The sequence below is a fragment of the Chrysoperla carnea genome, chromosome 1 (genome assembly GCF_905475395.1).
Source record: "Chrysoperla carnea chromosome 1, inChrCarn1.1, whole genome shotgun sequence".
Classification (NCBI taxonomy): domain Eukaryota; kingdom Metazoa; phylum Arthropoda; class Insecta; order Neuroptera; family Chrysopidae; genus Chrysoperla; species Chrysoperla carnea.
In genome coordinates, this window is record NC_058337.1 from 19650048 (window position 1) to 19667318 (window position 17271).

Sequence of the window (17271 nt, forward strand, 5' to 3'; positions counted from 1 at the left end):
TGTACTCTCATGGCTCCAAAACTGCGAAGATCGATATCCTAAAAATTCACTGATTGCTTTTTATGTTCTGACAAGGGGTCTAGACGCAAAAGAGTGCTAAAAAAACATAATATTTTTACCTTTTCCGAAAACGAAAATAATTTTCATTCCCACCCCTCATATAACATTCATGTTATTAACAAAAAAATGTAAAAGTAGGTACATGAAATTCGGCCTCCAAAAACGAAGAATAAAAAATTTTCTCGAAGTGGGGACCTTATCCTCGACTCGACTGTCATTCCAATGCCGGATGGTAGTAAACTTCAGAAAAAAGTATCTTGAAATATTATCGACCCAAAATTTCAACCTTAATAACATATACCAAATGGTCTTTGAGATTCCTCTCTTGGCTTTATTGTACGGGTTTTCAAAGTGTAAAAAATATTCCTCTATGTAGGTAATAGCAAATTGTAAGCTACATAACACTCAAAATTAGTGATTTGACCAGAAATTTATAACCAAATTGAAAAGCATAGCCAAAGTGAAAAAAATTAATTCAAGAAATCTAAAGATTGCACTAAAATTTTTCGAATAAATCGTATTGATCACAACACTTTCCGAAGAAATCATATTGATAATATCATGCAAATTTGCAAGTATGCTGTGTTCAAATGATGTTGCAAAATACATTTTCAGTCGCTATACTGTCACTATTACCCATATAAGACTTTTCAATACTGAAGACGGAATTGAGTTGGGCCTGTCTATGCTTTGGCAACGGCTAATAAACGTCTTTCTTGAAACAATGTTATTGTTAGAAGTTCGGAATCGTGCTATGCTTTGAAACTCAGGCTAGGGGTCCATTATCTATATTAATTTTCCTACTGTCATATAACCATAACGATAAGGTTTTTGCTGTTACTAAATTAATAAAACTCAAGTATTCTACTAAATAAAATAAAATTAATTATTATTCAATTTATTCCTCATAAATCGAAATTTACACAGTCAGCCATTTTCCGTAAGTGTTATTAGTATGCAAATACTTTTTTTCCCAATTTATAGTAAAATTCAACGACAATTTCTTTTTATTACTCACAGATTGATCTTATGGTTCATAAAGGTTTAGAAGACTTTAACTATAATTTGCTTCTTTATAAATAAATTTTCATTTGAATTAATTTCAAAATCAATCGGAATGAATTTTGGTACGGATATGTATGGCACGCCATTTTACTATTAAATAGTAAAATGGCGTGCCATAGATATGGACTCTTTTAAAATATAATGCTGAGAAGTGTGATTGTAATACAACATATCTAAAAATTCCAACCCTTTCTAGCTAAACTGATTTTAACTAAACTCAACCACACTAATTTGGGTTGTGCTAGACGAATCTATGCCCAAATCCCAGTGGATTATATTAACTAAACGTATTGAGGTTGTTTTCCATATTTTAAACATCAGCACCAAATGATTTGAATCCCTATAATTCTTTATTTATCCCTTAATTTACCTTCAAATCATCTGTCTACGAGTGCTTCAGAATCAAAACACGTAAATTAGTACACTTTTTCATTTATTGTCTTAAGCTGTTATATGAATTACAAATTCGGGCAGCGAAACTTTTGAGTTTTTTATTCACATCAAAATAAGTATTTTTGAAATTTTTTACTTTCCCGGAGTGGTGCAACATGTCTAACTAACAAAATGGCGTCAAAAATGGCATTTTTCCGAAATTTTATCATTTTTATTTTATATTGCAAGAGGAGAGACATCGGTACATATCCCAATTTGGTAGGTTTGCAGTAAATTTTAAAAACTACACTTCATATTTGGTTCGCTCCTCCCCCCCCCCTACTCCCAAGTTATATATATGTTTACATACATATGGTACAGTTTATTTGATTGAAACTTGAAAAATTTTTGACTTATTATAATGAAACTGATACAAAAAGTAGGTTTGAGTACTTACAACTTTCAATTAAAATGTTAACCAAATCCGCCAAATAGTTCGGCCAAAATTTCAAAATAAGTGAATTTTTTAAAATTGCTACCATTTTATGTCATTTTAGCTTACGGAGTTAAATTTTTGTTTAAATTGATGCATTTTTTAATATCTTTCGATTTTATAATAAAATGCATTATGAAATGGAAAATAAACGTAAAATGATTTCTTTAACCAATATTTTTGCGGGGCCTAAAAGATTCTCAAAATGAAAAACACCATAAATCCGGAAACGTAAAAAACTTCAAAAAATACTTATTTTGATGTGAAAAGAAAAACTCCAAAGTTTCGCTGCCCGAGCTTTTAATCCAAACACAAGTCGTAATTTTTTTCTACTAAACGACTTGTATACTCACCATGCTGTCTCCATTTCCCATATATTGTTGATGACCACACATGAAATTCTTACTTTGAAAGGGTTTGGTCTTACAAGAGTTCATACATTTTAAAGCATTTTGTATATACTGTATATATTGTATATGTGTATAAAATACATTAATCACGGATAAACAAAACTAATTATTTAAAAGTTTATAACTACATTTATTGTTCTCTATTAAATTGTCAAACTAATCAACTCAAATTACACGCTTAGTACTCTCATAGACACCATATATATTGTAAATATCTACGTATATTTTATTATACATGTGTATGCTCACACTACGTTTAAACATATAATACAATACGGAAAGCATGACATCAATAGTGTTTAGTACCTATTTTATTAATGTTTATAGGTTAAAAAATCTGGTGTGAAAATCCCTAGAACTTCTACTCTATAAAGATACATATCTATGGGGAAGGAAGGGCTAGTTTAGGTTTCTTGATAGGTAAACATGATTCTTACAATTTCGAACATTTTCCATTTACTATTACCAATTAAATGCAAATTGATTGCCTTGATATTTATAATAAGTTCAGTAATTGGATGGTGTTAGTGGTATAAAGAGTCCAACATCAATAAAAAAAAATTTTTAACAAAAAATAACCGACTTCAAAAAGTAAAAAAATAACGATGATACAATCAAGTTATAAGTAATGTTATTTTTGGAGTCGATGTCAGACAAGAAAACAACTATGCCAGAATAATTTGCTACTGTTTGCTAATATTAGGAAAACATAAATTTTAAAAAGTTCTAAGAAATAACGATTAATTTCTTATCACCAGACTATTTTTTTGCTAAGAATAATATTAACATTTGCTATTTGAAAAGCCTGTTGATCCGAAAAAAATCTAGGATTCCATTTTGCAGCCATTTTAAGGACTAAAATGTATTGATATAAAATTAACTTTCTGCCGAATGACAAAAAAAAACGATAGGCATACCGTTCAATTTCCACCGTTAATTTGTTTTAAACTTAATAAAACAGTCCGGTATCCCAAATGATTGATAAAAACTATTGTGCAATCAAAAATTAAACAAAAACTTAAGAGTGCGGTTTCTAAATTAAGAGTGCGGATTGAAATGTGGTGTTATCGGCGAAAGTGTTCAAATTTTATAATATATTTGGAGTAGAATTATAAAGTTTAAAATCATACCGTTAAAAAGGCTGAAAAAAGAAAAATGTTTTTAAATAAAAATATGTAACGATCGAATGCTTATATCGGTACATACGAAAAGCGGATGTAGGCCTTGAAATAATAAAGATTTTAAGAACTCGCCAGCTTAATTTCTTGTGCCATATTATTAGAAAAAAGTGTCTAGAATATGATATCCTTACACGAAAAATTTTAAGATCTTTGGCGAGAGGAAGAAAACGTCATAGTTATCTTAAAAGCTTAAAATTAAACATGTCAAATATTGACATTCTTCATCTCGCCAACGACAGTGACGGGTGGAATGACATGATCACCAACGTTTGTTAATCAAACATGGTACTTCATTGATTGATTGACATAAATTAAATTATTCTATACTAGCTGTGAACTACCCGCTTTGCTGGGCAACATCCCCACTTGCACCCCTCCCTTCACATTTCCTTGCGTGGGATAACAGTTTTGTAATGTACACGTCATGCTCTTTTATTTGATACCCCACTTAGGTATATTTATAAATATTCGATAATTCCTTCCCACTTTCTCGCTACACCTTTCTACCCTCCGAAGGTTAAAAGTAGATAAAAACAATATATCTTTGAAGCTGGTTGTATATCGTGTCTATATGTCAGCTTAATCGATGCACAACTTTTTTATTTTTTGAAGCATATACTTTTCAACCCCTATTTCAACCCTTTACTCTACTATAATATGGATGTATTATACATAAAAACCTTCCTCTTGAATCACTCTATCTATTAAAAAAATACCGCATCAAAATCCGTTGCGTAGTTTCAAAGATTTAAGCGTACATAGGGACATAGGGACATAGGGACAGAAAAAGCGACTTTGTTTTATAATATGTAGTGATGATTAGACGAGATATTCTTAAAAATAAACACGATAAATAACTCGAGGCCTTAATCGCTACATGTACGAACAGTAGTTTCTGTTTGGTCCGGTGATTTATGTTTATATAAAGCATTGCTAACATGGTAATAAGTTTTGCATTCGTGGAAATAATGCAATTCTCTCAAATTTTATACAATCGATAGTGATAAAATTAATAAATAACTGCTGAATTGCTTTCGGCACGGTACATTAATATTTTGCTTCGTGGTTGTTTATATATAGAGATTTAAGTATTAAATTATGGTATTATTTTTAAAAATATTGTTTTTGTTAGTTATTTTAGATAACAAAACATTCAAATCAATTATTACCGTACATGATCATTTAAAATTATTTATGTATTTAATAAATTTATATTTTATTATTATGAAAAAATGTATAATACTAATTATTGGTAAATAAAAGTTTTCCCACAAACAGGAATGATTTATTTATTTATTTATTTTTTTTAAATATAATGTGTATTATATTCACGAATAAATTTTTTCAATATTTAGCTCAATCTTTACAATAAAATTAATAGATTTTATTCAAAATGATCAAACTGTCGCATCAGTGAATGTTTTTACTCAGGAGTCCTCAATAACAGCTTAAATTTGATGATTTTTTTTTTCAAAATGATTCTTTTGTATATTATTTAAAATCAGAAACATTTCAAAAGGAGGTAATAATCTGGAGGGGGAATAAGCAATGTCACGACTAAGGTATCGATGCCCTGCCTAAATCGCACAGGATAGAAGTTTTTAATTCTGAGAGGATATTGATTTTATACTGCAGGTGTCATTTAAGACAGGATTTTTCGAAATTCATCCCCTAAAAGAGTGAAATAGGTGATGAATGTTTGTATAAAAATATATACAAATTCATTCATTTTTGAGTTCATTGCGTGAAACTGACATTTTCAAATTCACTACATAATCAATTTTAAAAATTACTTCACCTATAGAATGCTACATTACCAGCAAGTAACATGGCCGTATTTTCTTTTCAAAATAATTAGGGATTCACACTAAAAGTGCGACTATTTTAAATCCGTTAATTAGTGATCAAAAGGGAAGTTGAGATTTGACGGCTATAACGTGTATAACTGCTAGTTATTTATATTGTTTATAAAATATATGTGCAACTTATATAAAAAAATCACTTTTTTGTGATTTTTGTCCACAAAAAATGTATTTTAACTGAAATTAAAATTGATTAAAAAACTAAGAAGTTATGAGCAATCAAAGATGGTTGCCCATCTCGTTTTACCAAAAGAAAGTTTTATATGTAATCTCTATGGCAATACCCACTTATAGTAGACATCTACCTCTTTGTTTAATTAGAAATTTTAAACTCATATCTTGCATACTAGTAAAGATTTTTTAAACCAATTTTACTTTTCTGCACGACCTGTAAGAATTCTTATGTTCTTAGTTCCAAGTGATTTGCTATCAAAATTGAGAAAATGTCGGTCGTACCTTACACTACTTCCCACTTATAAAGTCCGTAATCATTTATACATAAAAAAGTGGGTAAATTTGTCGAATGCGCTTTCACTAACCATTTTTTTGGATTCAACCATTTTCTAATTTAACTCAGTAAATAACTTCGAATGCTCAATACATTATCAATGATGATCTATGGCATACATAAAATAAATATATAAAATAAACATATGCAGACAGCCTATCACCTGGTGCACTGCCAGGCAAGCATTAAAGATGATGAAAAATAACAATCACAGGTCAAATTTCAGAGTTAGACAGTCAACCATTAGTTTTTAAAATTTAAAGACGTGCAGAAAAATTTTGAAACTTTTCAATTCAAAATTTTCTTTTAAAACTTTATTTCTTCCTATATCCTAAATTTTGTATTTTCAAAAAACTCCTACTTTCGTCGGAGTCATTTTTCCTATCCAAACAGTAACTCATAAAATTTAATAGTTGCATTAGTGAAATATTTTACTCGGGAATCCACAATAACAGCTCCGATTTTGATGATTTCTTTTAAAATGATTTTTCAGAGGAGGGAAATAATTTGGAGTTTGAATAGGCAATGTGGCGACTGATAGTTCGATGCCCAATCTTAATCGCTAATGATAGAAGTTTGTATTTTCGAGAGGAAATTGATTTTATACTGTAGGTGTCATTATAGAAAGGATTCAGGATGATTGTAAGCAATTAATAAAATCTCTTGACCAATTGTGACCCTTTTTAAACCAGTTGAAATCACCTTGAACCAATTTTGTTCGATGAATTTGATACACTATTCTAAATGACCTTGAATTTATAAAACCCTAATAGAAATGGCCGAATTGCTGACCAATTTGTCATAAAATCTGTCCCAATATGACCATTTTGTGATCAATTATATTCCTTTTTTCACACCCCAAATATCGCCAAAAAAAAAATGGAGCTGAAAAATTATTTTGAAATTTTTAAAAATCTATTTAATATGATTAACTAATACGATTTTGGAAAGCATATTAAAGTATTTCAAGTATATTAAATGTTCATCAACTGCAAATATTTTGCCCGTTAATAGATAAATTAAAATGATTTTTTTGGCGTAAGAGAATTATAAGTTATGATTCTCGTTTATAAGTTTTGATGTAAATGAAAACAAAAATTATTAAGCAACATGGGTCGGTAATATAATTTGATAATGTACAATGTACAATCTGTAAATGTATTCTAAATATGATAAACTTTTCCCTTGATATTCAAATTTTGTATTTGTTAAAAATAATAAACAGAATATGAAAGGATTAGTACCGTATTTCTACATTACATCTGATCTCTAACCGAAAACACTCACAGCACAGAAAAAAAGATAAAAAGTTCGATTAGTAGCAAGATGTTCATAAGTGTACGAACCAATACACCGATCTCATTCTTCAAATATTGGAATCTCAATAGCTTCTGTGTATAATTATTGTGTAGTATGGTTTCTTTGTGAAAGAAAGACTTTATTGATTTATTCAATCAAAAGTTACCACTACTTGCACAATATCGAGGATAGAGCAAAGTAAAAAACCACGTAACATAATGTAATATCGATATTAAGTTATTTTCTTGATAAAAATCTCTCCAAAAATTGTTGGAAATTTGCATTACATTCATGTAAATTCATTGTAAAATTTTTTTCCAAGTCAAAATTTAAGGTTTTATTTCTGATACCTACGTGCATTTTTAACCCCTGAACTAAAAAAGGGGTGTTATAAGTTTGACCGCTGTGTGTGTGTGTGTCTGCCCGTCTATATATCTGTGGCATCGTAGCGCCTAAACAGATGAACCGATTTTGATTTTTTTTGTTTTGTTTGAAAAGACATTTAATGGATAGTGTTTTAGGTATGTTTCAAGTGCAAATTTAGGGTTCAAACTGAAAAGGGGTTTAAAACTGAAAATTGCCGATGATCTTCCAAATCGGCTCAGTTTGGAAAAGGCTTTAAGAAAAAAGAAAATTAAATGGAGAGTGTTTTTAGATATGTATCAAATGCGAGTTTAGGGTTCCGTACCCGAAAATTTTTTCGGGATTTTTTTTTTTTAATTTTGTAAATTTCACTTGTCTAGAATTATTTTTTTATAGCCACAAACTTGTCCAAACGAAGTTGCTAGATATTTCGAAGAAACCGAACAAGGCGATATTTAGAGAACTGTTCTATTTAAGTAAAGGGCCCCCGGCCCAGATTTAAATTGTTTTCAGAGTTTTCAAAGTTTTGGGCTACGTACACGATGTTTCGTTTATTGTCGATCAGTGAATCGAAGTTTACAGTGTCAAAAAGGCGACTTCCTATTTATATAAGAAAAAAGCAAATATTAATAAAATTTCAACACAGTGCACTGCTTTTCTTAAGAGTTCACTGAAATTTTGATTATGCAGACAAATGTACTCCCTACTGTTGAACTAAAGGTTTTAAGAAATTTGAAGTATTTCATATTTGTTCCACTCTTTATTAAGACAACCTTTGGGTTCACGAGAGATCTTTATTATGCAAATTTATTCACTATGGTGTGACTCAATGAAATAAGATTATAACAAAGTAATGAGAACTTTGAGAATTGTAATAATTTTTGAAGTCAGTAACAAATTGCAAAAATGTGGAGAATAGAAAAATGTTGTTGTATCAGTTTGATAAATCTTGTTATTTCTATTTGCAATTAAAAAGGTAAAATGTAAGTTTTCTTCCATCTGCATCTTTACAAGATCAGATTAGTACAATAATTATAGAAAACGGAGGGTGCTCAAGCAGTGATAATATTGCTGCTCAATGGGATTCTTAGAGATTAAGGTTTTAATTCACTTTCTAATTTAAAATTTTTTTCACCTATATGTTATGGAATTAAGTAAACTTAAAACACTTATGAAATAAAGGGGCTCTTACTACCATGTATGTTATTAGCTTTATAAAGTAAGTTTTCCATATTGTAGGCAAATATATGAAAAAATTAATAATTTTTATAGCATGTATATGTGAAATATATCAAGGTTTGCTTACTTTAGTCCCAAGTTCGAAACGCTTAAAAATATTGGTGCTACGAACGAAATTTTGGTACAGATGTTCATAAAATTACCTAATTAATCCATTAACAGATGAGACATTTAATGATGTCTCTTCATCTGTCTGTCTGACCGCCTGCCCGTAAACACGATAACTTAAAAACGAAAATAGATACGAAGCTGAAATTTTATAGCGTGCTCAGGGCGTAAAAAGTATGGTTGAGTTAGTTAATGAGCAAAATAGGTAAATTGGTATGACCCATCTTGTTAACCGTTAGAGATAGAACAAAAGTTTCAATGAAAAAAAAAATGTTCCTTATAAACAAAGAAACAACTTTTGGTAAAAATATTTTTTCGTTCACTGTTTATCCGTGAGGGGGTAAGTTAGGGTATAACATTTTATAATATGTATTATGCATACACTACAGTGGCTATATATCGTAGAATACAAACGATTGCGTAATCATTACTGTGTATACATGGTATTTCTACAATTAACTCAGTCAATTGCTTGCTTTCACTTGTTCAATAATAAATTTCCGAAAACTCTAATTATACCAAAAACGTTATTGAAGGGAAGTTAATTTTGTGAATTAACTGACAAATTTTAACGACATTAACTGGCCATGAAAATTTATTATTAACTTCAGTCGTTGAATTCATTTCCAGATAATTAATCTTGTTCTTTGCAGTCAAAATTTTATAAACAATAATAATAAACAATCTAAAAAATACATTTTTACAGTTTATGCTGTGAACGATTCTTCTAAAAAGTGATAATTTTCGGTGTTTAAGGTTCGCATATCTCACAAAAGAATTGTTATCTTGTAAAAGTTATATTGCATAAAAAAGGATACAATATCCAGTTAAACTATTACAGGATATTTTCACCCAAACACCATTCATTCTAACTACAAAAACTCATCAATCTTTTATTCAAATCACAATACAAATTACAGACATCAATCTTAATAAATAACAGTACAGCTATTTACAAGAGAGAGATGATAATCGTAATATATTTATGAAAAACAAATTTTATTCTTCGATCTATTTCCTAACAAAATAAAAAATATAAAACAAAACTAACTAACCACGTAAACCGTACGAAGGAGATTTTTTTAACTTCATTAAATCGATAAAATATACAAAACAGTAATTTAAATTAACGATGTAGGTATAAATTAATTATGTTTTGATTTCCTCGTAAAAAGTAAAGAAAATGTTGTAATGTTTTCAAGGAATACATTATATGTTGTGATATAAGTTTCATTAGTGACTTTTCTTGAACATCTCTGCTTTTATTGATTGAATAAAGACGAACAAAGAAAATAGTTATTTTTTTAGAATTTCTGCATCGATCTTGCCTGTTATGTTATAACCCTGAACTGAACAAAATAACCACAAAATCTCAAGAAAACCGCTGTAACCTCATATTTTCAACTTTCTCTGATAACTTTCCGAAAAATGGAGGAATTGACTTGAAATTCTGGAAAAAGATAACTTAATTAAAAACTAATTTTTCTAAAAATTTTCAACAGCTCGTACAGTTTAGGCAAATCATCGGACTTTTTTAACTTTTTTTTTTAAATTGCAGGTTTTTTAACTTTATTTTATTATAAATATAATAAAGTATTGTGATCGAAAAAAAATCGATATCGGAGTTTCAACAGAAATACACGTTTTGAGGATCCCTGATTCCAAAAAAACGGTTTTAAAAAATGTTGCGTCCGTCGGTATGTCGGTATGTCTGTTACCATGCTGGAGCCTTCAATTTTCAACCGATTTGTCTCAAACTCGGTACATAGGTTCAGTTCCAAATCCATTCCGAATCACAGTTTTGTTGATTTATAAAACACTTTTATTTAACTGCAGTGCTTTCCTGATGGTTTAAGGTCCTGCAATATAAAAAAATACCCTCATCTGTTAATTCATGGCATCATGACAAATAACATCGAATAACAGGTTTACTATAATATCAACAATTTAGGAATTATCTCTTCCAAGATAGTCCTGCTTCTATTAATTGATTAATAATAAATTAATTATTAATTTTGTTCTTTTGCATTTTAATAGAATTTCAATTTTCTAATGTTATATTCGCTCCGTGCGTGAGTTTCGTTTCCATGACAACGATACACTACTTTAATTATAGAATTGTATGGATGCATATATAATTGTATGGATTGCATTGAAAACTTACATTTAAAATTTAATATTATTGTTTCACAAATTTAAATAAATAATTATGATAATTTACATTTGAAAAATAATATTTGTACAATTTGATTTCTTATTTTCACAATTTTTAATGCATTAAGTTTAATTAATAAGTGTTTTTCAATAATTTTAATTTGACAGTTTCTATAATATTAACATGTAAAGAATTGCAAATTAGTCATAACAGCCCCCTTTATCTCCGAAATTTTTCACTTAAAGCGCTGGCATCGATTTTATTATCCCTACCATGACTACGCACACAACGAATAGGGAATAATTAGCCACTGTTAGTTTAGAAAAAAGGCCACTATTAGTTTACAAATGAAGCACAATATCGTTTGGTAAAGTTACCAAAATATAACTAAAACACGTGCATTTGTGATAAATCTGAAACTATGTTGTTACTTTTAAACTATAAATAAATTATATTATACTAGACTGATACCCACCAGCTTTGCTGGGTTTAAAAGTAAAGATTGATAAAGATTGCTCTCGCTTATCCCCTTTTTATAACACTCGAAATAATAGTAAGGATTATTTTATACAGGTAAAATATATGTATGGTTTTCTATTTTATAATGTATAATAGTAATTATTCATTAAGTATATCAGAGAAGATGGCCGTGAAATATTTTATATTGAGTATTTTTACAGAAATCTGTAATTTATGGTAATGTCCAATAAAATTAGTTTTTGAATTGTTTTTAATTTTTTATTAATATATCTTTAAAAATTATATCTCATGTGTTATTCTGATATATCAGCTATATTGTTGTATAGTTTCATTAAAAACCATTCGCTAGTTTTAGTGTGAAAACGTAAGAAACAAACAAACAAACAAAATGCATACTTTCACATTTATAATATATAGAGATAGAGAAGAGATAGACACATTAGTAAAATCAAAAAAGATTGTGAAAGTTTTTCTAAAATTACTAAAAATAAATTGTATTTAGAAATAGCTGGAAAGAAAAATATACAAATCGGACTTAATCAGCTCGTTTTTAAATTTTGATGTTACGAGTTCGTGAATATAATTTAATCATAAAGAAATTCATTTTTCATTTTGACTCATTTGAAATTGTATTAAAAAGACTTTGTTCACTAAATGCAATCAATAACAACACACTCACAAAACATTAACTTTCATTAATGATGTAAAATAATCATGTAATCTAATGAAAATATGATAATATTATTTATTGTAATTTTAATTCTTATTTAAACAATTAAACAGTAATAAAATCGAATATTTATTATTAATTACAGTTATAATAAATTTACTAAAACTGCATGCATATGTATAAATTATTATAGTGCATTTAATTATGACAATTAATTTATAGGAGCGGAAGAGAAGGGGAATTAGAACAATAAACCGATTTATAAGTGTTAGAGAAATTTGATAATGTATTAAACTATTTAATAGCTATTAGGTTGTAACATCATAATGTATTATTTTATATTTATTCGTTATTGTAGTTCAATATTGCGAAAATGAAATATTTCCCAATCCATTTTATCAAAAATCTAGATCGTCAAAAAAGATGTTTCGATTCAATTTAAGATGAGTATTTCTATGGGATGTATTATACATTTTGTTATAATATACCCTCCTTAAGATTCACAATAAATATATTTCGCTAGTTTTTTAAAAATTATTATTCATTAACTACACCATTTCGATTGCTTTGACAATGCTCTTCAGTAGCATTAAACCCTTAAAATTAAAATCAAAATAAAATACGATAATAAAATAAAAAAGATTGCGGTTGTGGGACCCCCTTAGGAACAAAATTCCTTACGAAGCTTTTCAGAGACAGATGTAAACGTTAAATAAATATATATAGGTAATCTGTTCAATATGTAGTATCAAGTAAGCAGGGTTCCAAGACGACCATAATTATAGTTCACGAACTTTGTTATTTTTGTACTATTTACATCCAAAACTAGTAATGTATAAGTATCCATAACTAGATTTTGTATATAAATAATACAAAAATGCAAAATTCGTGTACTATAATAAATAAAAATAATTCAGAGTAGTATAACACATCGTGGTTACCATTGATATGGCACACACACAAAGCATTTCATTATGTTACGTGACGGTTTTTTCTCACCATAGCAAGCCACGTTAAAGAACTTCATTCCAAAAAAAAAAAAATGAAATACATATACACCGCCCTGTAAAAAAATAATTGATTGATTTTACTTGAAACAAACAAGAAAATATTAATGTTAAATCCTAAGGTATTATTACCCCCCTTAAAAATAGAATCAAAATAAGTTACAAATAAAATAAAATATATACACACCTCCCTGTGAAAAAGTAATTAACTGATTTTACCTGAAACAAACAATAGCAAAGCTAAATCCACATGTAGAATTGTCGTTGTAAATACTATTATAAAATATTTAAAAACATAATACCTTTACTAAAATTTTGTCCGTGGAAATTTTTAAGCGTTACAAACTTGGGACTAAACTTAGTATCCTTGATATATATTACATATATACAGGGTATAAAAATTCCTGCTTAAATTGGAATTTACCTTGAATACATTAGGCAAATTACTTAGATCTTAATATGACTAAATTAATTCAATTATACTTTTATTTATCAAGTTATTTACTATTTAAAAAACTCAATTTGTATCGACAATGTTGAACTGCATTTCATAGCCGCACGATTTTTCGTTGCCAAGTTATAATTGATTTTGTAAGCGGTAATTAAATAAACCCAAAAAAACGATTATAACGGTATATTTCCAAAAGTTTGGAAAATACAAAAAAAAATTAGAGATTAAATTAAAAATATTTTAATTTACTCAATAATTTGGGAAGATCCTTATTCCTTGGAAGTTCGTATGGGTTAAAAAGAATCGAGAAAGTTTAAGATTTTACAAAATTGTAAGATATAATACCTCTTACAAATATGCTATATCTGGAGAAGAAAAAATCATACGGCTAGAAAACGTACATCGAATTTGAGGAAAAAACTGGGCTTTTCTGAAGAGCACAACAGTTTATTTAAGCACGAACATTTTTTTTCAGTTTTCTTTCAACTGCAAGCTTTTTTCTTTACCCTAAAGAGCCCAAAAGAAGTAAGTATAAAAAAGTTATATATATATATATGCCAGCAAATATATTTTTAAAGAAACAAAAAGTGTTGCGTTTCTTTTTAAGTGTAAATATTAAGTATTTAAAATATTGTGCCATATGAGTGGTACCTTGTTAAAAATGGTTGCACTTTCAAATAATAATAAACAAAGCTTAGTAATATCAGCAACATAAAAGCAAAGAATAAGTATATAAAGAAATAAGGAAACCTGTTCTATTACCAACTATAGTATTCGTAGACATCAGAAGAATAAATAAGAAATTATGTTGTATGAGAAATATTTCTTTAAATAATGGAAGTTGTTATTAGAGAGATGGTGCCTCTATAAGAAATAATTGTAGGCGAATATAAAAGAAATGAAGAAGTAGCGTAACAGTGAGTATAGGTATGCACAATGTTATGTATGAGAGATGAACACATTCGTTACCTACTGACCTTTTAACGATCATAGGATACAAAAGTGCACAGGTTGTGGGGAGGCAGGGCGTTTATACACAAAGTATTCAAAAAAGGATATCAGTGATGTTTCAAAATCATTGACGTTTCGGTATAAAAGTCAATCAAATTAATGATGTTCACAGAAAATATTATTCTGAATATTGTATAAGACGTCTGCGAAAATTAATTATGTAATTGTACTAAAGTTTTAATTGTACTAAAAAGTAGAAAATAATTTTATCTATGAGTCACTCATACCCGACTATTTGTAAAAGCTTGATTCGCTCAATTTAAAATATCTAAAATGAACTTTTACAAATAGTCGGGTATGAGTGACTATTGATAGATAAAATTATTTTCTACTTTTTAGTACAATAAAAGCTTAAAAAGTATTTTTATTAAAATTTTCCGGGGATATTGATCAAGATACGCTTGGGGCTACCCTGGGCCTAATTTTGGGCCTAGGAAAAAAATTAAAATTATAATTTTGGGATATAATCACAAAAAAAACTATGTATTTAAGGAACAAAACACAACCTTTCAACCCAAATAAAATGCCAATACGATATTTTGTTGAGCAGAACGAAAATTAGAAAGAAATTGTTAATTTTTGACCTCTTATAGTTTATAACAAGTAAACGGTCAGATAAAAGATCGCAAGTAGTCTTAAACGATGTACTTTGTTAAAATCTTAATTTTGTTTATATAAATTTAGAATGAACATAAGATCTGATACACTGTTTACTTTTGCTTCTTAGATGTATAATATGATGTTGATTTCTGGAAAAAAAAAAAAAAAAAACATTCAAAAATATTTTTGATCGAATCATAATGTAAAATAAATCCTGTAAGTCTCTTGAAAACTAAATATGTAATGTGCATTGTATGTTGAAGTGAAGAATAGATTGTTTGACGACAAAGTGGGTTCTTATTGGAAACTTACAATAGTAAACATTTTAAAATTGCTATTGGGACTCCATAGAGTTTTTCCCAGGTAGTTTGGGAATTCATAGCAATCAGTAGGAATTGCAACACGAGGCTTACACAGACTAACTTACGTAAATATTTTAGTTTTTAATAAAAATTATAAAAAATACTTTAAAGATTTTATTTTAGTTAAAGATTTTATTTTGTATTGCAATGGATAAAAGGATATTTCTACTTTCAACACGACTTTAACACGAAAGTAAAATATTCAACACAAGCATATTACCATGTAGGATAATGATCGTAAACTTGAAACCTCACAGAGAAGTGGAAAAGAACCCTGAGAGAGAGTCTTTCAAAATAGAATGGAGAGAAGCATCTTAAATATTAGATAATAAGATAAAATGAATCTTACTAGGACAGTCTAGTCTAGTCTAAGACAAAAGACCAAAATTCAAGATGTTGCATATACAGTAAACAAACTTAAGTCGAACAAGATAGGTCACATGATCAGAAATAAGGAGGGACAGACAAAAAGGTGGAAAGAAGAAATTAAGAAGACAGCTGGACCACTATGGAGAAGAGAAGCCGCAAACAGAAAAGTATGGCAAACTCTAGGACTTTGCCAAAGGGCATTCTGATTCAAATGTTACGGATGTCACTTGATCAACTTTCAAATATATATATATCAAAATTTTTGTACGCCTTGTAATTATGGATGTGAAAAATCACATGCAATATTATAGTTCTCATTCGTCGTGCATTACAGTTGTACATTCCATCGTGGTAAGAGACATTGCTAGTACAAGAACTAGTACCGGGTAACCAACCAAGCCACTATCTACCATCATAGAAGTCTCATCCCCTAAATTATATGTCTAAAATGTTCTTTACTATCAAATATATACAATTATACAAAGGCGGCTTGCAGAAGAAATATTCTGAGGAAAAAATTAATATCATAAGATTGTTAAGGATAGTAAATATATTTTGTTTGAAGGAGAAATATTGATTGATGAAATTATGATCATAAAAAATGTATGTTCAACAAAAGTGAAACAACGAAATTAGATCAATTTTGAATGTCATATTTCTAGTCTTGCAAAAGCACTATTCTCAGATGCAGTCACCATATGGTGTTATTGTAAAATGACATCACATCACTCGAAAAACGGTACTCGGTCCATCGTTTTTTGCTCCAGCAATATCCGAAAAAATGCACGTTGAATCTGTCGGTGAGTCGCTTGTTCCGGACCATACTATTAAAGAACTAATTTTGGATAAATTTGACAATAAACGAGCTTTTCATTTAATATTGGCTTCATTCAATCAAATTTCACGTTAGTTACGATGTAACGAAATGGTGCTGCAGTTTGATAACTATTGACAAGATTTTTCAAAATTGTAAGCGCCAAAAACAAATTTTTATTTTACGATACCGCAGGGGTTTTACGATATTTTACGAAACCACACTTAGACCAAAGGATCCGCTGTGATACCGAAAGAGGGCTGATCTATTCCCGCCTACTACTCTATACACCACAAGATATTTAAGAATAGCAGGTTAAGAAGTGCTTTTACGTCAACGAAATTAGGTCGGAGAGATCGTTGAACAAATTGAGTTCATTGTCTCAGGGAAAG